The 23,292-nt window shown below is 43.7% G+C and overlaps 1 protein-coding gene across 8 annotated transcripts in view; it reads right to left on the bottom strand.

Moving 5' to 3' along the window:
- TLR2 (toll like receptor 2) overlaps positions 1-10,393 on the bottom strand; it is a 192,954-nt gene extending 182,561 nt beyond the window's left edge. For 4 of the 8 annotated variants that reach the window (XM_078676949.1, XM_078676948.1, XM_078676955.1 and 1 more), the window contains exon 1: positions 9,951-10,251. The gene's annotated coding sequence lies outside the window, so the exon portion shown is untranslated. Of the gene's footprint in view, positions 1-4,537; positions 4,616-9,950 lie in introns of all 8 variants that reach the window. The other 4 variants (XM_078676950.1, XM_078676953.1, XM_078676956.1 and 1 more) reach the window with 3 other exon arrangements.
- Between the last annotated feature and the right edge of the window lie 12,899 nt (positions 10,394-23,292).

Raw genomic sequence — 23,292 nt, 5'->3', positions numbered from 1 at the left:
ATGATTGTCGCACACTCTCCTTAAATTTAAACTAGTTTTTAGACGGTATGTGTGCTGCTCTGCATTAATACCTGCTAAGTATTGGTAAACAATTATGAATTATGGCCTAACACCACATGGGCTATTAGGACTGCAGTGCGCACTACTTAAATGAAAAAATTCAGAAAAAAATTCTTAAATATTCAAACCATTTGACCAATGATATGCCATGTCATAACATTTATTTAAATCATCTTTAGATCATGAACATAAACATTATTCATGCTATGATATCGAATTTCAAACTTAAAACATATACTTTTATATTTGCAAATTTGTCAGAACCACCACCCAATGCATTTCGGGACTTCGTTGTCCCTTCGTCAGGGGTTCCAGTAGTCAACTGTAAAAGCAACAAGGAAACAATATAAAACGATGCCTTATCTCATAAGATGAAATCAATCATCACAATACATCAACATGAAATGTATACTGTAACGTTCACATGAATGTTATTTAACCAACACTACGGCTATTTCCACTGATGCAATCTAAAACACAATATGTCTAATCATATATGCAAAGACGTAAAGAAACTCATGCTTGAACAGTGCCCAGCCACCAGGAGTGTAAACATAAGGAACACATACCTCGCAAATATTTGAAGACTTATGTCTGAAATGAAATGAAAATGCATCCAAAGGTGGAGGGCTTGTCATGATGGATGGTGACTTCTACATGAAGAAAGGGACTGAACATGTCATGGATGAAAACACGTACCTAAAGTTGGGTCAAGATCCCACCTGTGAAATTTCGCAAAACCTTGATAAGATTCTTGAGCAAGCAGTAAAACTTAATTGGATTGATGAAAAAACTAGGAAATATTTACAGCAAATTCATCCAAGACGCCCGAGGATTTATTTCCTACCTAAGATTCACAAAAATCTTCACGACCCGCCATTTCGACCCATTGTATCTGGCTGTGGATCAATTTTTGAAAATCCAGGGAGATATATTGATCATTTTCTTCAGTCTTTTGTGCAGAAATGGTCAACCTACATTGAAGATACTTCAGATTTTTTGAGAAGTTTAACAGCGATCCCTCAAACTCAGGAACATTGGATACTATGCACGATAGATGTCGTGGCATTATATACATCTATTCCACATCAGTCTGGTTTGGAAGCAGTCGAATGGGCACTTCTCCAAGAAGAAGGAACAGACAGTCAGAAATGTTTCGTGTTACAGTTATTGGAGTTCTGTCTAATGAACAGTTATTTTGAGTGGCAAGATGTCTTCTATAATCAGATGAACGGGACATCCATGGGTTTTCCAGGGGCACCCATGTATGCCAATACATTCATGGCGAAATTTGAACATGACAACATACTGTTGGATGTACAATGGCAAGAAGGTCTAGACCTTGCCTAGGACCGCAGGTAAATGCGTTTTGAATGAGGAGCGCAAGCAGTAATTGAACTGCTAGCGAGTGCAGATTGAAGACAGTGTTTTCTGTCCCTGTGTAAAGCGGAACGCAAATGACACCTTTAACTTTTTTGCCAGGTTGTTGCGGGCCGGCTAAAAAAGGTGCGAATAAAACTACCCTAAGAGGTAAGACTATGGCGTTAGATATAGATACATATAGTGAAAATTATTAAATGAACCAAGATGGTCATTGGTTCTCTTTTTTCGACAGATAGTATTTGTATGTCCGGAATCACTGAAGCGAGACCGACGCAGTCTGCTTAGGCTCGCAGGTAATTATTCAAGAAGGAAATTAACAATGCGCAAACTCTAATATTCAACTGACAGTGTAGTAAGTTATCCTATATTTACTCTTGTTTTTCTATAGAAGAGCTGTTCATCACCTAGAAAAGACCTTAAAACAACGGTAGGATGGTGTAAGAAACACCTAAGGCTCTATTCATAAGTATGTAAATAATTCAGCATGAATAATGATACATATAATAAGATGCAAAGACGTTACATCTCAACACAAGAGATCTTAAGCTTTTCAAATGATAATTTTGACTTAATACATGTAACTGTGAACCCTTTAAACGTCGAAAGTAACGTGTTTTCTTTTTCTTTTTTCTCTCTCTTCATTTCTACTATTGTTTCTTCTCTTTATGTGTTTTTCTGCTAGACCCCTGACGAAGGGGCCGCGAGGTCCCGAAATGCATTGGGTTGATGTATTTTGTAATGTACATTAAGTTTGATGAACCAAATGTCTTGAATTTTTTTATGATTTATGTATATAAATGTTGAAAATGTTTGATTACGGTGAATATATCGAGTTAACATACCACACAAACAATTGATTAAAACAAAGAATGAAATGTTAAAAGCTATCTAAGAGTTTACTCATTCAAGAGTGCACCCAAGAGTCCTGGCAGCCACTCAGGTGCCAGGCTAGATACATGTTTCATTAGGTGTTAGCAGGCACCAATCGAAGGTAGCACTCGTATCGGACTAATTTCTGTAAGAACTGTGCATTGTGTGCAGTACCCACACACATTCATTTTTTTAGAGTCGGCATCAGACCACGAGATTGGTTGTTTGGACTAAGTTGTAGTCCTGTTCAAAAAAGGTGAGCAAGGCATTAGTATAACATTGGTGTTTTATGATATTAACATCTTGCCGTGATTGGTAGAAATGATGCTTTGGATGCATTTTCATTTCATTTCAGACATAAGTCTTCAAATATTTGCGAGGTATGTGTTCCTTATGTTTACACTCCTGGTGGCTGGGCACTGTTCAAGCATGAGTTTCTTTACGTCTTTGCATATATGATTAGACATATTGTGTTTTAGATTGCATCAGTGGAAATAGCCGTAGTGTTGGTTAAATAACATTCATGTGAACGTTACAGTATACATTTCATGTTGATGTATTGTGATGATTGATTTCATCTTATGAGATAAGGCATCGTTTTATATTGTTTCCTTGTTGCTTTTACAGTTGACTACTGGAACCCCTGACGAAGGGACAACGAAGTCCCGAAATGCATTGGGTGGTGGTTCTGACAAATTTGCAAATATAAAAGTATATGTTTTAAGTTTGAAATTCGATATCATAGCATGAATAATGTTTATGTTCATGATCTAAAGATGATTTAAATAAATGTTATGACATGGCATATCATTGGTCAAATGGTTTGAATATTTAAGAATTTTTTTCTGAATTTTTTCATTTAAGTAGTGCGCACTGCAGTCCTAATAGCCCATGTGGTGTTAGGCCATAATTCATATTTGATGTGGAAGTGACTTCAAAGAAGTGCCTCTCTTTACAGACCTGGCTCCAGATTATCGGTAGGGGGTAATCAGCCCTTTGTGCGGGGAAGGGCACTGTCTATTCAGCTGTGTCAGCTCCTCCCTCCCTTTCTGCCCAGGAAAAGTCGTCAGAATGCAGATGAGTCTCAGACTCACCTAACCTTCCTGTGTTTGTGGCAGTCTAGAGGGAATGTACAAAGTGTAGCTGTCACCCACCCCAGAAGTGTATTGGAGACAGGCGCGTAGAGCTGTGGGAGGAGAGAAATGTCCACTTTCAAAAAGTAAAGAAGGTACCTAGAAGAAATGCTCAAGACAGTGTGTGCACTACTAATTCCTGACAATGGGGATAACATTGGATTATCACTGTGTGCTCTTTTATCAACATGAACAGAGTATGTGCATTTATAAACACAAATATTCAACAAACTAAAGTGTCACACATAATATCACTCATAAACAAAATCTTAATCAGGTTAATATAATTGTAAAGACATGATTATTGTCAGTAATTCTTTCACATGAACCCTAGTCTTGACATTATTTGACGACTAGCGATGTAATTCATCCCAATGCATTTAGTGCTGTAACAGGAAGCCCTTCTTCAGGGGTGTCTATAATCAAAAAACAGATACAAAAAATTCATGAAGAAATACAACTTCTAACAATGTTGCTTTTATAACCTCATACTGTGAGGGACAATTCTCAATGTGTTTGAGTAATACAACCAGCCACCAACTATCACGAGAAACTCCAACCTGGTTAGGTGGATTAGAGCACCAAGGAAGTAAAATGCTATGTCTCCTATAATCCAACATAGTGCTCTGTGAATCTGCTAAAATGCATTAAAAAAGTGCACAAAGAACGAAGTGAGGATATGATGAAAAGTGTCAGTGCACTAGTAAGGTTACTATAAGTCATCAGCCTGCGAGTCGCCTGTAGGGAGGCCAAACATTAGTGTTTAAAGTGGGACCATGAAACATACCTCAACCATGGAGAATCACATGCAAAAGTGCAAATATGGAAACCGCCGTATGCAACGGGCATACATTATTACTGTGAATTACACACCGAGGGTGATGAGCCCAAAAATTGTAGATCGCTACCTTGTAAATGAACAGTCGCTGCTAAGCAGTAGATGACACCAACTGTGAATGCCCACTTTTTGGTAAGGTTTAAAACCCAACTTCTGAAACAAAGTACCATGAGCAGCTATGTAAGGAACCACTCAAGAGTAAAAAAGAAAAAACTGAAACCAAATCAAAAAACGAATGAAAACAAATACTTGCCCCTGCGATAAGCCTTAGAAGGAATACACCGGCAGTTGTAGTATGCGAGACAAAGTCTTGCAGGAAACCTGCATCCGACTAACAGGAAAAAAGAAAACCAGCTAAAGACTACAGCCTAGCATACCGTTAAGTCGATATGGTGCATGTAACCTTCTTTAAAAAAAAAAATTCTCCTGGGGAAAGTTGCACCACACTGAGATCAGTGATATCAATTCGTCTCAACCCTATCTCCCAAATCTTTCAATCCAAACAAAGCATCCACGCCAGCTGTAGTTTCACCAGTCATGACCCACCGGAGTCCCCACAGTCAGTTATACAAAACAACACAAATGAAGAACTGATGTGCAAAAATAAGCAGATTTTTCCTGAAGAAGGTGGCCTACAATAATACAAGTGCTATCGAAACCCGTTGACGCATTTATTGATGTTACATCCAAGGAATTGTCTGGGTGTTTAATAGACAAATTGATTTATGGACACCCGTAATATATTGTTATGAATTCGACATGGAGTAACGCATTTATGATGTTTTTATGATTATACACTGTGTTTTGTGGTTCTCTCGTTTTTAATTGTTTGTTTCAACCGATAAGCAGATTTGTTCTTGTCTTATAAACACGCTATGAATTTACTTATATGAGTTTTTAACTTCTTTGCAAATTATATGAAATTTTATTAAAAATCTGTTTATTTTTGCACATCAGTTCTTCATTTGTGCTGTTTGTATAACTGACTGTGGGGATTCCGGTGAGTCGTGACTGGTGAAAATACAGCTGGCGTGGATGCTTTGTTTGGATTGAAAGATTTGGGAGATAGGGTTGAGACGAATTGATATTACTGATCTCAGTGTGGTGCAACTTTCCGCAGGAGAAATTTGTTTTTTAAATACCTGTGGTACCCCTTCTCTTGGGTGTGGGGTCGCTCCCATCCTCTCTTTTGAAGCATATAACCTTATCCCAATTCGAATTCTTAGCCAATGTGCTCCAAAATAACAGTCCTCCAGAAGAAAGGGTCTGGCGTGGCACAGAATTTTCCTTGTGGACTTAATCTATACCGAAAGGAGATGCAATTAACTGATAACTACCACTTCATTGCATCTCCGACCAGGAGAGTAGTTATTCTGATCAATTGGGAATCATTGGGTCCTGTTGTGTTTCTATCTAGGACCCTAATTCGATATTCCCGATTTATGCACTTGTATGGCTATAATAAATAATATCCTTATAAAGGCATAAGAATCATATCCATATTTAGTAATAGCCCATGCAGTCCAAATACGGCATGGCTACTCCCCTAGACTCCTAGAAAGTACAACGCGTTCTTTAAACAAACCAAACCTCCAGCAGCCGGGAAATCCCCCTGCTCTTGTTTTGATTTGCACAAGAACTCCTAGAGTCAGAAAGAACTGTTAGTTCTTGGTGACGTCTTATGTCCAACCTTACGTCAAACCCGGCACCTTTCAGGTATAAATATACCAACGTTGCCTTAAGCAAACACACGGTGGTTTGGAGCAGAGCGGCTATCTACTTGCCCGAGAGCCCAGCTCTTGCGAGAGCCCACGGACGCCGCCCCTCCCTTTTGACGCACTGAGAGAGACGCTGTCTTTTTCTCCAGCCGAGAAAATCCAGCTCCGGTGTTTCCAGCCGCCCTTCCAGGTTGCTGGGATATCGAGTCCTGAGAGAGAGATACAAGACCTCCTTCATTCTATTACCAAGGTACGGAGCTGACTAAAACCTTAAGAGAATTCTTGATTCAGATCCTTGGCAAAACCAACTTAACTTAAACTGCTACTTTCTTACTCCTTCCCACGTATTAGGCTTAGGTCAGGCACACCGGGGTAGGCGTAGATTAGAAGCACCAGTTGAGTACGTTAGTCAATGTATTTATGTATGCATATATTTTATCCATTTTAAAGTATCATATGGCTAAGAAACCATATCAATGCTTTTACAGTATTATTTTATAATACTCCTTTTACTGTACGCTCTTTACTTTATAATAGGTATTGCAATTGTGGCAATTCATTTCTCTTGCATGAGAAAGAAGACTGCTCAATAAATAACACCTTTTATTGAAAACGCCCGTCTCTCTATTTCTCTGCACTCGGGTGAAACTAAGTACGCACGATTGACTGAGTGAAATAATTGTCTATTGTTTTCACACGACTCTAGAGATACACTCTTTATTCTGAGGAAGCAAAGTTGTCATGTTTATGGTTGTCAGACGCTAATCCCTTCTTGTCTATCCAGGGAAGTTAAACTCCTCCTTGTTTATTCGAGAAAGTTTCTAGTGACCTCTGAGCTAGCTGGCAAAACTAATTAAGTCTAATATAGTCAGTAGAGACCTAGTCGACCTCAGTCCTACGTCTACACTGCTGTTTATATTATTCCAATGCGCAGAGCCTATTGGGAATATAGGAACTACACTACAGTCCCCAACATGGGCTACATTTTTTCAACAAGGGTATATTCTTCCCTCATTAATTTGCACTAGCTGCTACCATCCCGACTCACCTGAGCCCAACAGTGAACATCACATTCTGGGCCTACAATTATTCCTTTCATCAGACCCTCAGTGGTCCTCAACGGAGTGAATATGACTTCCTAATACTCCGCCATCCCCGGGTTACCAGAGTTCTGATGAGATCCTACCATTGGATTTAGGGCCGAAATGCCGTTGACACACAAAAAAAGACAGACTGTATCTTTGTATAGGTGGCACATTGACAAATTCCTCTGTGCCTTTCATTGCATTGAATATAATTGGATGTCTTTTGGATCAAATAACCAATACACCGTATATCCTCACATTGTTTACCACTGTGTTTTCCTTCTTGTTTGGTTTTGGCCTTACTTCACCTGTGGCTTACTTTTCGTTTCCCTAAAAATCTTTTATCACTCACATTTTTACAAATGTTTAAGACGGCATAGTTGTCTTTTAAAAAATATATATATATACAATTTGATTCGGCTGAATCGAAGTACACCACAAGATACTGGCTTCTCTCTTGTAATTAAATCAAGACAAGAAAATTTCTGTCAAAAAAAGTTTAACTAAAATGTTGGTATAGATTAAGTCCACACAGAAATGTCTGTGCCACTACAATCTTTTCTTTAAATGAGTTCCATGTGAATACTTGCTTCAAGGTTACTTGACACTCATGTTCACATGGTTGCTTTTGTTCTCCTTAAACTCTATTTTCCAACAGGAGGCTTTTGTTTGTTCCTTTGTTTTGGTTTTGTAATTGAGACAGACTACTATGGGGATGAGTGAAATGGAGGAGTCGGATGACACTAAAGTCACACCAGGCAAGTCTATACCAGCTGTGCCTATCAGAAGGACTGGCCTTTTTTCTAATTTTCCCACTCGATTTCAAGGATCTCAGTGGTACTCAGATGAAGGGCGTTGCATGTTTAACACACCTGACATGTGTTTGACGCTCTCCTTCACATAACTTGGCACACTGGCTAATTTAATATTAACCATATCAGTGGTACTCATTTTATCACCTACGGAAAGAGTCAAGTGAGGCACACACAACGTTTTGCTCCCAGACAGCCCCAACAGGTCAGCGGAGATGGCATGTTAGGAGGCGTATTATTTACTTAATTTATATTCATTTCAAAACGATGAAAGGCTGAGTCGTCCCTGCCGTGAATCAAACTTGTCACCTCACGTTTACACAAAATCATTCATACTGGCTTTTATAAATCGCACTAAAATTGCCCCTTGCTTTTCAATATTCTACGGCAGTGTCAACAAACGCAACAGTATTCCTTTCATCCACTTCCAAAGAGCAGGAGGCTGCGTAGTTCCTGCCTAGATTTGAACCTTCCAGAGGCACTTCACACACACATCTCTGCAGCATGCACTGTCACCCACTGAGCCAGCTGTCCAAAACAAGGGCAAAAGACAAGAACAATTCTATCATGCAAGAGAGCTTCTGAACCTTTCAATGACGCACTCCACACAAAATATAATGTTTCCTGGCCCTTTAAAATATAAGATGTTACTCAAACTCAGCGATGCTTCTTTTACCAACGTTGGGGGTATGAAAGGCTGTGCTGTCCCTTTCGAAAGTACAAACAGTGACATATAATTTACACAGCTATCTCGGTAGGTGCATTAACCCATTCAGCTATACAAAGTAAAGAGAAATAGTGACTATTTATGAAGACACAAAGGCGTGAGACATACTAACCATTTATACAGAAAACCGTTCAAACTAAATTGTATCTTGACTTTTGTAAATAATGCAATGTTATTATTATCAAATTTATTGTGTAACTAATTTTAAGCCACTAACCTTTATTGATGTATCTATAAATGCTGTGACGATCATCGCATACCACTGCAGTCCTTACACTTAGAACATGCAATGCTGGTGTTTTCTTGATTGCAGTGGTATGTATGTTCAGGCTGCGCATGGTTACTTTGATATGGACCTCCTTGTTGATGTATGTAAATATATAATGTATGTACGTATGGTTATACTGCCTCCGAATTGCAGACGAGCCATTCATTGCACCATTTCAGACAGTAGTCAACACTTCCGGACTGGAAGATGGGGTGGCTTTAGTTGAATTTTCATCTTTAAAGACCAGAACCATCGCCCTGGTTCGCAAAAATGTCATATAAAAAGTTCAGACACCGATGCTATCTTAGGTAAACACTGGCTTCCGTCAGGTAACAGATCTTACAGGTTCAAAGATCATCGAGAGAAAACTATCCGTTACAGAGATTTTTAGACACACAGACATATAACTGTAAAGAATCCATCAGCTTTCACTGAATCTACAGATACGTTTCAGACGACAACCCATATGACTTAGTGTACACAAATCTTACAACCTAAGCAATCACAGGAACATTCTATGCAACAGGATACAAACATGCACAGGCTTTCAGACAGCGGAGCTATATTCACATTATACATTAATCAGTGCAGCATCGCTCCGGTGGAAAGCAGGAAAACATCGGAGGTGAGGTGAAGCTGCAGAAAGAACACTCGCTGCATTCATGGCCCGAGGCGAAGCCTTTCCAAGCACGGTTTGGGACCATTTGCCAAGAAAGGACGCAGCATGTAAACAGAGGGGCTGCTGCGCAGTGAGAAAATAGGCAGAGTGGATCAAACCAGCGTCAGTGTGTTCAGGGCGACGCTGCAGTTACTGGGACTGATTTATTTTCAGCGCTCACTGAAACCTCGAAACTGTGATAAAGTGATTTTCCCCGGTACCGCGGGATTTCGTCCCAGCAGAACCGGACACTCGCATCAAAGTCCCCCGCTCACACTCTGCTAGAAGGCAGCTTGCACAATCGTGTTTAAAATGAAGCGGCCATAAACACAAAAGTTCGATGAACAAGAAAACGCTTTTATATTTAATGGAGACACACAACTGAGAAGTAAGTTTACCTTAACAAGCTGGAGGAGAGAGAAGAGAGCACGCTTCCACCCCTTCCTGTTTCGCGAACTTTTGCTTTTTCAGTGCGGGCCGGCTTTGAGGGGAGTCTGGCAGTGAAACGCGAAGGTCTGGTCACAGGAATCTCAGCTTTAAGTTAAGAGCCCTGTAGAGTGAGCCTTCGGTTCCTCCGCTCTCACAGTCGGGCTCTCTGGCGCCCCTGCTGCCACCATGTCAGTATAACTTCTTGTAGCTCTCGGTTCCTTCTCTTGCTTGTGGGCAGATGTACAGTAAGCAGCGCCGAGCGCGCGTTTGATTTTGAGACTCTTAGCAGATGAACCTAAGTGCTATGTCTTCCTGTTCCTGCAGCGCCGTAGTGAAGCCGCTGTGATTTAGAACGGAGATAGAATCTCTCACTGAAGTGCGGTGGGATGGAAAGATTTTCCCAAAAGTGTTTGTGTAGCAGGTGTGCAATGGTTATAAGGCTAAAAGGTCTTTAACCCCTCCTCCGTGCGGCTCAGCTCGGGCTGATGCAGCTTCAGGATAGGGTGACCAAATCTTGAGAAACAAAAACGCGTACTACAATTTTTCATCCACGGAATGGCCAGAATGACAGCTCTCATCAACATGGGAACCCAGAAGAGTTACTAAGAAAATAAATAAAATGTAATTTCCACAAGCAACATTATACTTATTAATTAAATTGCTTGCTTATAACAGATGCTAACTAGCACCGCTTTAGAACAACTAAAAAAGTGCCTCTCACTGTTCAGTCGACTCCCTCTAAAAACCGGGACATGAGCCAAAATTGTCGAAATCTGCTGGTGAAAAACTGGGACTGTCCGGGCAAATCCGGGACGTCTGGTCACCCTACTTCAGGAGGACACACAGGCGCACACACACGTTTGTGCAGTGGCTGGCACCTTATCTCAGCCTCGTCTAAGTATTTTACAGGATTTTAAAACTATTGACATGCTAAGGAGGCTTTTTGTATGTTTTCCCTGGTTCCACTACCCCCTCCGTCCAATGGCGGCTGGCATCAACGGGGAGATGGGGGCAGGCACAAGCGAAAAAATACAATAAAAAACTTAAAAAATCGATGGGCGTGCGCGCACAAAGAAAATTAACAAGTATAAAAATAAATGGGTTTGGGCACATAAATGAAATGAAAAAGTATGAAAGTAAACTTACCTTAGGAAATACCTTCTGCTCCTGACCTTTTGCGACTCCAAATCGGCCACAGGAATCTCCCTACACCAATCCCGGCGCTGCTCTAATACTAAAGCAGCTCTCTCATTGAAGGGAGCGGCTTCACTTGCCACTTCCATGGACACTGGAGCCCTGCACTTACTCTAATGGTTAGAGGTTTCAAAGTGTGCATGTTTGGCTGGCCCTCTCAAGAGGAACATGCCACTTTTAAAAGTGTAAAAACAGCTCCCCCTCCTCCCTGCATCTGTCATTCGAGCCCCGCCCTGTCCTGACATTTGGTTCAGGATGGGAGGATGAAAAATAAAATAATTCATTATCATTTTTCATCTCTGGGCTTTGGGAGAATTCTTAAGTAGGGCGATGCTCCTCCGCTCAAACGGAGGAGCTGCCCCTGCCTGCGTCCCCACTCTGCCTATTCCTTTCATTTGTTAACTACTTTTGTCGCCACATAAACTAATAACAAAGTTTAAGGACTTCATCCGCCATTTGTGCGTGTCCTGAGTCTGTGGGTTCAATTTAAAATCTGCAAACTCTTGGCATGTTTGCATGCCATTAAATTATGACATATGCATTATTTTCCAATCCATTTTTTCTCATCTTTTAGGGATTGTTTTTCTAGAAAACTGATAATTAAAAAAAATGCTAATACCATAGACTTGAATCTGATTCGAAGAACTTTGTGGAAAACTGAGAAGCATTTTCGTTTTTCATTGGCTGACATTTAATATATCCATCTACCAAATCAAAAGTGAGAGTTTTATAACAGTTGCGTTTGCGAATTTTTAATTGCGAAAATTAAGGAATCGCAATTAAGAATTCGCAAACAGCTATGTATCAAGAAATCGCATTTTTTTTTGCGATTTCTTAATTTTCCTTAATTGCGATTCACAATTTGCGAATCGCAATTAAGGAATCCCTTTTCATTGATTCCTATGGGCCTCGAGGCCCATAGGAATGAATGTGAAGGCATTCTCATTTTGCGATTCGCAATTAAGGAATCGCAAAATGAGAATGCAATTTCAAGGGTGCAGGGGGGGTCCAAAGACCCCCCCTGCATCCCTGAAATGTACCTTTAAGTACTTTTTTCACACACACATGCCCCAAGGGCATGTGTGTGTGTAAAATGAAACTTTAAAAAATGCTCTTTTGTGCATTTTTTAAAGTTTTCGCAAATTACCATGAAGGTTAACTTCATGGTAATTTACCACTTCCTATTTGCGATTTAACAATTTAAAAAAAATCATGCATTGCATTTAAGAAATCACAAAATTGTGATTTCTTAAATGCAATCGCAATTTAAGAAATCGCAAATAACTTGCGATTTCTTAAATTGCGAAAAAAGCAAAAAGATGAATGCATCCCAAAAAAGGGATTTACATTCGCAAATGGCCGAATTTTTGCGATTTCTTAATTTTCCTTAATTGCGATTCACAATTTGCGAATCGCAATTAAGGAATCCCTTTTCATTGATTCCTATGGGCCTAGAGGCCCATAGGAATGAATGTGAAGGCATTCTCATTTTGCGATTCGCAATTAAGGAATCGCAAAATGAGAATGCAATTTCAAGGGTGCAGGGGGGGTCCAAAGGACCCCCCCCCTACATCCCTGAAATGTACCTTTTTATTTTTTTTATTTTTTATTGAAAATATTCAAATAAGCAAGTTAACAAAACTCACAAGGCAGGAAATACAATGAAGCATGATCATGAGTCCATGCAGGCAGCGCTCCAGTGTATAGTACATATAGTGCAATCAATAGTAGTGGGGGGGGGGGAAGCAGCGAGGAAACAAGCAATAATACAATCAATGACAGAAATCGGAATGCCAGTTAGGGGGACATGGAGGAATCGGGAGATGAATCAAGTGGGGGAGTACATACATTCCCACGATATGCGTTCCATTGTGACCAGATCCTGCCCCATTTCCCGGGCCTGCCCCGTGACAAATACACAGTTTTCTCCCAAAACATGCACCAATCCATGTTCTCCTTCCATTTTGATACAGTGGGTGACCTGGGGGAGCCCCAAAGCTGAGCGATGTCTCTCTTCGCAACCATATTACCAAGGGTTGCCCAATTAATCTGTGCCGTGTTGTAGTCGTTAGGTTCCCAGACATTCAGCAGACAACGCCTGGCTTCAGGCAGCAGCGACACACCAGTAACCCTTTCCATCACCGCATGTATTCGGGACCAAAACTCAACCACCTCCGGACATTCCCATAGAATGTGGAGGAAGGTGCCAGTCATACCGCAACCACGCTTACACAACCCGTCTAAAGAATACCCCATACGAACCAGACCCGGACCAGTAACATACACACGATGGAGGATCTTAAGCTGGACAAACCTAAGGCGAGCAGGTATGGCAACTTCCTTAGGCGAGGACAGAGCAGATTGCCAGTCCTCGTCATCTAGTTCTAGTCCGTCAGCACTCCACAAAGCCCTAAGGTGCACAAGCAAATCAGCTCTATTATTGATCAGTTTCTTATAGATCAATGAAATTGTGCTGTCGGGCACATGGCCATCCAGGATACGGTCCTCGAGGGGGGAGGACTCAGGAATATCCTCACCCACAGCAAAAACTGACAATAGAGCATGACGGACCTGAGCGTACCTAAAGAATTCCGTGTCTCCAAGCTCGTACTCCGCCTTCAACATATCGAAGGACTTAACGGTACCCTTAGACCACAGATAACCTACCTTACTTATACCAATCATATCCCATTTATCAAAGCCTTTCGTTCTCCACAAATGTCCCAAACATTCAGAATCATACAAAGGGGTCGCGCGGGTAAATCTACCACACCACCCCAATGCCGCATTCGCATCCTGCCACACCCATACAGCAATTCTAGTAGGACCGGTCAGTGTTCTACAGAGCCCCTTGGAATACAGCGCCCTGCTGAAATTCCCTCCTGGCAGAAGATATTTATCCATAGCGAAAGCCGGGGCAGGGCCGGGAACGTAAGTCGCATGGTTGACCGCACTCAACTGAGAAGCCCAATAATAACGCTTGATGTCTGGGAAGGCAATGCCACCGTCATACCACGGAAGCGTGAGTTTGGAAAGAGCAATGCGCGCGCGCCCATCCCAGACCAGTCGCCTCTGTAGACTCTCGACTTCACGAAAATATCCCGAAGGAACTGGGTCAAATGAATTCTGAAGTGCATACAAAAACCGAGGCAGCGACATCATCTTGAAAAGAGCCACACGACCGAGTGGTGACAGTGGCAACTTACGCCAGCGTGCGACATCAAGCTTGAGCCGCTGAAGGGGGGTAACAAATTACTCTCGTAGCGCACAGAGGGGTCCAAGGAGACATAAATTCCCAAGTACTTAAAGCCGGTCTCATTTACTTGAATTGGAAATCTACGAAGCAATGGAGGGAGATCACCTGCCAAAACGTAGACACAGGATTTAGCCCAATTAATAATGAGACCCGAGTTCTTTCCGAAGGAGGACAAAACATCAAAAAGAACATTCAAGGACTTCCGAGGGGAGGTAAGGTAGAGAAGGATGTCATCCGCGTATAGCGAGATACGATCCTCAAGATCGGGAGTCCACCGAATGCCCCGCATTGAAGGCTCCCAGCGGAGCCATTCCGCCAACGGTTCCAAAGCGAGGGCAAAAAGCAGCGGAGACAGCGGGCAGCCCTGCCGTGTACCACGCCCAAGTGTAAAAACACCGGACACCTTCCCATTAACCACCACCTGAGCCAAAGGCCTCTCGTAAAGAAGCTTCACCCAGGCGATGAACACCGGGCCAAATCCAAACTTCGAGAGGGCCGCCCAAAGGTAGGGCCACTCGATGGTATCGAAGGCCATGGTAGCGTCAAGGGAAGCCAAAATGGCCGGCTCAGTGAGTGTCTCAGCTCTCGCGAGAACTCCATGGAGTCTGCGAAGATTAAGGGCGGTGTTGCGATGTGGGATGAAACCGGACTGATCCGGATGGATCAAGTCTCCGATCACCTTAATTAAGCGATTAGCCAACAATTTAGCTAGAATTTTAGGTTCGGCATTAAGTAGAGAAATAGGTCTGTACGAAGTACAACGATCCCGCGGCTTGCCCTCCTTATGGATAACTACAATGGTAGCAAGTCGTTGATCAGCAGGAAGGGAACCAGACTCCAAAGCCTCAAGGAACATCCCCCTTAAGTAGGGCGCCATTTTGTCGGGTCGCAGCTTGTACAGTTCAATGGGTAAACCATTGGGGCCCATCGCCTTGCCAGAACGAAGGGAACGTATGGCCACCGCGACTTCATCCACCGTAAGAGGTGCCTCCATGAGGTCTCTATCGGCGTCAGAAAGGCAGGGCAATGCAATGTCCCGCAGCAGCAAGCGAGAGTCTTCCTCACATCTATCACAGACCGAGGCATACACAGTCTTGAAGTGGTCTACAAAACACTGAACGATCCCGACTGGGTCCGTAACACACTCCCCATCAGGCCTCTCAATCCCCGGAACAACACGATTCACTCTCTCTTTCTTGTCCAACCACGCAAGCAATTTACCAGCCTTGTCTCCCACGTCATACAACCTACCCTGTTGCTCTCTATACATCACTTTCGCCGCATCAGTAACGAGAGCTCTATAATCGGCTTGTTTCAAACTGAGGGAGTGCAACTTTGCGCGAGAGACTCCTGATTCAAGATCATCCTCAAATGCAGATATTTCAGTTTCCAAGTGTACAAGTTCCACATTGTTAGCCTTCTTGGCGGCAGCAATCAGCGACAGGGACTGCCCACGAAGAACCGTCTTAAAGGCTTCCCACAGTGAAACAGAAGAAGAAACAGACCCCACATTTTCATTAAAGTAATGGTCAATAGCTTTCACAAGTTCAGAGCGGGTTTTGGGATTGCGGAAGTACCAGGGATTAATAGGGGCAACTCTACCCTCACTGTCCACCCCGACCTCAAAACAAAGCCACAGAGGGGAATGGTCAGAAATACCCCTGGGAAACTGGCGGACTTCTCTAATGGAGGAGGATTGGACCGATGGCATTAAGAAGTAATCCAGCCTGGAGAGACTGCCATGGGCCCCCGAATGGAAGGTGTATTGCAACTGAGTAGGGTGCATCAACCTCCAACTGTCTATCAACCCAAAGGTTTCGAGCAAGTCACTCAGCCACATTTGGGACCTAGCCAAATCCCTAGGGGGACAACGATCAGAAGTGCCAGAAACCACCGAATTAAAACCCCCACCAAGGATCAGGAGGCCCTCAGGAAGCCCTAATATAACCCTGCCAAGATCAGCGTAAGTTGAGGCCTGTAGGCCCGGAGGGACATACACCGAGAGTATGGACAGTGTCTTCCCCTCCCATCTACCAGCGAGCGCCGCATAGCGCCCCCTGTCGTCAAGCGTCACTTCATCGATTTCAAAAGGGAGAGAAGACCGGATAAGAATGCCCGCCCCCCTGGAACCAGAAGTAAACCCAGAGTGAGCCACCAGCCGATACCCACGTCTATTCATGGCCTGACACGCATTACCTATGAGATGTGTTTCCTGCAATAGGACAATGTCGGGGGAATGGCGTCTAAGGAACTGTAACACAACCCCTCGCTTTATCCTGTCTCCCAACCCATTGACATTCCAGGACAGCAGTCTCAACTCGCCACCCTGCAGAGCAGCACCCACACAAGACCCAATGACCAGAGCAGATGAAAAAAACAATACGATGCCTCGTGAATAAAAAGAAACACACCCACACCCCCCCACCACCCCCCAACTTAAGCCCGTTACAACACCCCCCACCCTGCACCCCTGCGTACAACTCATAAGCCTCCCCAACTTGCAGTGTGCCTGTCACCCCGTCATAAAACTAATCTACACAAAGAACCCAGGAGGAGGAAGAGTCCCCATTCACCCCCCGCCACCCTCGGGCCGATCTAAAATAAAAACAAGAGAACCAATGTCCAGACTCAGCTGAAATAGTAGAAAAGTTCAGACGCCAGGATCCACAGTGTCACTCTCACTCTGGCACGCCACCGTCGGCGCCACCGGGGTGCCCGGATCGATCGTCTTTCTTGGGCAAAGAGTCGAGCCAGTCACTAACATTGTCCGGGCGATCAAAGAAAAACGTACGTTCCTCATATTCGATCCGAAGTCTGGTCGGGAACAACATGGCGTACTTAAGGCCCAACTCCCGCAGCCGTCTCTTTACTCCCTGAAATGCCAGCCTCTGCCTCTGAACGAGCGGTGTAAAGTCGGGATAGAAGGTCACGGAGGCATTTTCGAATTTCACAGGGCCTTTGTCCCGCGAGGCTTGAAGGATAGCGTCTCTATCCCGAAAGTGGAATAGTCGTGCAATAATGGGTCTCGGGGGGGCACCCGGCTTCGCCTTTCCGCCTGGGACTCGATGGGCCCGTTCCACAGCAAAGAATTTGCTAAGTCCGGCGGGAGCGAGATAATTCGTGACCAGATCTTCCACAAGAAGGTCGGTTGCAGGAGTCTCGGGACTTTCAGGGACACCGATAAGGCGTACATTATTACGACGGGTCCTATTTTCATAATCCTCGAGGCGACGAGCCATCATGTCGTGAGAGGAACGCAAGTTACCGATTTCAGTCTGAGCGTCCGTGACATCCGTAATCAGACTGGAAGTCTTCAAATCCAACGACTTGACCCTCTCGTTAGTCTTCGCCAAGTCCGCTCTAATCAGCTTGACGTCGACGGCCACCGTGTCGATCTTAGACGCAAGGGCCTCATACTGCTGTCCCATGGAGGCCTTCATGCTGGTGATGGCACTCATGACGTCCTGCAACGATACCTCTGAGGTTGCAGCAGAATCGGCCTTAGGATCGTCAGAAGTGCGGCCAGCACCGCTGGGGGACCCCTTTGAATGGGAGTAGTGGTCCATAATGTTCGTCTGGGTCTGTCCCCCACGGAGAGGTGTCTTGACCTTGCGTCTCTCAGTGTCAGGTCTGGTGGCCATATTGGAGAAGGGACCCCGGAGGGGCTCGCGCGACCTGGTAAAAATGGCCGGGTATAGAGTGGCCAAGAAGACAACAAAACTGGGTCAGAATAGCGTAGACGCCAAGAAAGCTGGAAATGAGGCACTCAGCAGGGACAGCACACAGCAATGTAGAAACACCAGGCCGGCCAAGGGTCGATTAGGGCATCGCTTCAATCAATCTGAGCCGGGAGTAGAAAACAAAACTGAAAGTTAAACTGGGGTCGATCAGAAGGAGACCCCTTCAGCCGTTGTTGTTGAACTACTCCTCGGCCTGCCGAGCAACCGAGACCCCGGTCCGTCTCGGGGCGGGCCGCAAAAGTTCGAGGTGATATAAAAGTGGATCCCAACGTACGAATTCAATTCTTCAAAGATTGTTGAGATCAGCGAGGGTTTGCGAACAAAAGCCCATCTTCAAAAACAGGATGTAGTCAGGATATTTGCGAAGGGCGGCGCGGGTCCGGGGAGCTCTGTGCTCACGCGACCATCATGGATGCCCGCGAAGCTCCTCCTCCTGAAATGTACCTTTAAGTACTTTTTTCACACACACATGCCCCAAGGGCATGTGTGTGTGTAAAATGAAACTTTCAAAAATGCACTTTTGTGCATTTTTTAAAGTTTTCGCAAATTACCATGAAGGTTAACTTCATGGTAATTTACCACTTCCTATTTGCGATTTAACAATTTTAAAAAAATCATGCATTGCATTTAAGAAATCACAAAATTGCCATTTCTTACATTGCGAAAAAAGCAAAAAGATTAAAGCATCCCAAAAAAGGGATTTGCATTCGCAAACGGCCGAATTTTAAGATTCGCACCGTTTGCGAATGCAAAAACCCTTGATGCATGTAGGCATAGGAGACAAGTCATCCTTTGTGGATAGCAGTAGACTTTAGCAGGTGTAAAAGTGGCAGCTGAATTTTACACCTTAACCATGGCAGAAAAAAAGAAGATTCCTGGATCGTTACCTGCTTCTCCAAAGGTAAAGGATCCATTTACACAGTGGAGACTGCAGATCCCCAAAAAACACACCAAGATTCGGAAGGAGAGGAAGGAGAAACAATACAAAAGAAGTCCACCAATAAAAAATAGGCAAGTTTATAAGTGTCCATTTGTCACCGCAGTTACACCAAATTTCAGTTAAAGCACAAAAAACTCAAACTCCCCAATACCCCAAAAATCATTTAGAGACTCACCCACAAAACACAATAAAAATCTTGAATTCATTAAATCTGAGGCCCTGCAAGGCCACCAACAATGGTTGGACAGAGGGCCTGGCTTTTACCTTACACTCACACGAAGCACATCGCTCACTCTGCACAAACATGAGACTCCACTCATCTGTCACTCTCGCTCATCCTGAAATCTCACCGATCACCCTACACTCACAGTGATCACACTGTACTTACACCGCTCACCATGCAATCACACCATTCACCCTCCTCTGACCCTACACTCACACAAGTACATCGCTCACCCTGCATTCACACGACACTCCACTCACCTCTCATTCTCACTGATCACCCTGCAATCTCACCACTCACTCTGCACTCAATCTTATACAAGCACATCTCTCACCATACATTCATCCTTCACACTCTGCACTTTCACCCAGATCCAAACTCAAAAGAGCACATCACTCACTACACTCACTCCTCTCACCCTGCTCTCACATGGGCATATCGCTCACCCTGCACTCAAATAGGCACTCAGGCGGGGAACATCCTTTACAACGCAACTTTTACCACGCAGTGCCTTTACGACGCAACTATTACAACGCATGTTATTACAACGCATAGCGCTGGGGGGGCGCTCTAGGATAGGGAATAGATTTAATTTACTATCCAACACCTTCCCTACTATCCACGGGGACTGGAGTTGGAATAGTAAATTAAACTATTCACTATCCAGCACCCCTTAACGCTATGCGTTGTAACAGCATGCGTTGTAAAAACTGCGATGTAAAGGCATGCGTGGTAAAACCATGCGTTGTAATGTCATACATCCCACTCAGGCAGCTCACCCTGCACTCATAAAGTTTCACTGCTTAGCCTGCACTCACGGCGGCACTCCGTTCACCCATCACTCATGCAGCTCACCCTGCTTGCACACAGGCATAATAGTCTGCCAGAACTCACGGGGACACACCACTCACCATGCACTAGCTCCTCCCACCAAGTGCTCACCAGTCACTGCTGCAGCTCACCCCTCTGTTTCGCTGCTCACTCTGTACTCACACAGGCACACTGATCCCTCTTTTTTATACATTGTAGGTTGGGTCTGAAAATCCCAACATGCAAAGTGTTACTGGATAAAAAAACATGTTTGCCAGAGGAGTCAAGCATTACATAAGATCAGTTGAATGTTGTGATATTTATTTTTAAACGTCTACATGGCACCACTCACCCACGTCGCCCGTCAGCACGACCTAAACATCATCTCCTACTCTGACGACACCCAGCTGATCCTCTTTCTCACCAAGGACCCCCACACCGCCAAAACCAACCCCCACGAAGGAATGAAGGCCATTGCCGACTGGATGAGAAACAGCCGACTGAAGCTGAACTCGGACAAGACGAAGGTCCTCATCCTCGGCTCCACCCACTGGGCCTGGGACGACTGCTGGTGGCCGACAGCACCAGGAGCACTCCCTACACCCACCAACCACACACGAAACCTAGGGTTCATCCTCGACTCCACACTCTCCATGACAAAGCAGCTCAACGCCGTCTCCTCCTCCTGCTTCAACACCCTCCGCATGCTTTGCAGGATCTTCAAGTGGATCCCCACCAAAACTAGAAGGACGGTCACCCAGGCCCTTGTCAGCAGCAGACTGGACTACGGAAACGCACTCTACGCAGGAGCCCCCGCCAAACTCCTGAAACGACTCCAACACATCCAGAATGCCTCCACACGCCTGATCCTCGATATCCCCCACCACAGCCACATCACACCCCACCTGAAAGACCTGCACTGGCTCCCCATCAACAAGAGGATAACCTTCAAGCTCCTCACCCATGCACACAAGGCACTCCACGACACCGGACCAGCGTACCTCAATAGACAGCTCAGCCTCTACACCCCAGCCCGCCAGCTACGCTCTGCAGACCACGCCCTCGCCACCGTCCCCCACATCTGAAGAGTAACCGCCGGCGGCAGATCATTCTCCCACCTCGCCGCCAAGACGTGGAACACCCTTCCCATCCACCTACGGCAGACCGAAGACCTTCTAACCTTCAGGAGACTCCTCAAGAACTAGCTCTTCGAACAGTAGCAGCACCCCCACCCCCCCCAGCGCCATGAGACCCTCAGGGGTATGTAGTGAGCTTTACAAATGCTATGATTCATTGATTGATTAAAAAGTGAATTAGTTAATAGTGTTGCTACTTGATTCACATGTGAAACCAAAAATAAATCCTTTACAGCTATTTTAAGGAAGTGCTCTTTTTCATTCACATCGTACTTGTAACAAGCATTGTCAAGACCATATCTTATGAGTTCTGATTAGAGTATGGAGAAAATGTGTTTGCTAAGCTGCACTAAAAGCATGGCAGGTAACCAAAGGTTAAACCTTAGTCATAATTAGGTTAACTTATTTCCCCTAAACAAACAAAGTCTAAACTATACAAACTTTAAAAATTCTAAAGTTATAGTTCTAACTTTAATTTACAATTTATCAACCACCTTCAAATTATTATAAGTAGCAGACCTCATTTGAAACTCTTTTTAGCTCACTAATCAGACAACGCTATCTATAACTCACCACTCTACCATGCACTGTGTTGTGACAAATAATGCCATTTGAGAAGTTATAAGTGTTGTTATGAATGCTATGATTTCCCATGCTATAAGAGATGTAGTATGTAGGGTATAAGCAGTGCATAGAATAGGCACGAGTTATAGTTAATGTAGTGTGGCGAGTGAGGTGACAAGACTGTGTTTGGAGGTACCCGATGAATAGTAATTTAAAGGTGGCACATAAATTATAAACTGAAGTTATAATTATAACTTACCATTTTTAATGGTGTGTATTTTAAGTTGGGTTTGTATAGAAAGAATATATAAGGTTTTTCGATCTATAAATTATCGTTGACCTTTGTTCCTTAGTTTTTTTCATTGTATGTTAATGGTTTTTATTCTTAATAAAAATGTGTTTCAAATTGCAGTATAGCGTGTCATTGATTGGAGTGTCGTAAAGTGGATTGTAGTACAGTACAGTGAAGGAGAGTGTTGTAGAGTCTAGTATTGCTAAATCTAGTGTCGTAGTAAAGTAAAGTGGAGTGGTATAGCGTACAGTGGATTAAAGTGTTATACCGTGGAGTGGCATAGTGGTTCGTATCGTGGAGTATCATAAAGTGGAGCTGGGGTTATACAGTAGAGTGGTATGTCGAACAGTAGAGTTGAGTGTGGTACAGTGGAGTGTTGTTGACTGGAGTGGCATGAAATGGAGTGTGGTGGAGTGAAGTGGCATTGAGTAGAGTGTTGTAGAGTGGCACAGAGTGTAGTAAAGTGTTGTATAGTGTAGTTGCAAAGAGCGGAGTTCAGGGGAGGAGAGTGTCATATAGTTCAATTTGTCGAGTGTGGTGTCATGCGTAGAGTGGCTGAGAGTGTCGTACAGTGTAGTGTTGTACAGTGGAGTATCATTATTTGAGAGAACGCATTGCATGGCAGCGTGGTGAATTATAGTTAGTGTTGTTTGGTTAGTGAGCTAAAAAGAGTGTGTAATGAGGTCTGCTACTTATGATAATTTGAAGATGGTGGATACATTGTAATTGAAAGGTATATCTATAACTTTGGAATTTTTAAAGTTTGTATAGGTTAAACTTGGTTTGTAAAGGGAAAATAATGTTTCCTAACTAAGCTTTAACCTTTGTTTTTTCATTGAATTCCAATGTATTTTAAAATATTTAATAAAAAAATGTGTTTCAAATCATAGAGCCCAGTGTCGCAAGTGAAGAGTTGTTATGTTGAGTGTTGTACAGTACAGTGGAGGAGAGTGTTGTAAAGTCTATTGTCACAGACCGGAGTACTGTAGATTGGAATCGAGTAGAGTGTAGTAGCATGTAGTACAGTAAAGTAAAATGTTATTAAGTGTAGTGTCATGGTGTCTCATATAGTGGAGTCAACTATCGTAGACTAGAGCAGCGAGTTGTATAGAGGAATGGCATGTTGAACAGTAGAGTAGGGTGTCGTAGACTGTCA

Source organism: Lissotriton helveticus, chromosome 2_1, assembly GCF_964261635.1.
Source record: "Lissotriton helveticus chromosome 2_1, aLisHel1.1, whole genome shotgun sequence".
Taxonomy (NCBI): Eukaryota; Metazoa; Chordata; class Amphibia; order Caudata; family Salamandridae; genus Lissotriton; species Lissotriton helveticus.
This window is presented reverse-complemented; position numbering and strand designations above follow the sequence as displayed.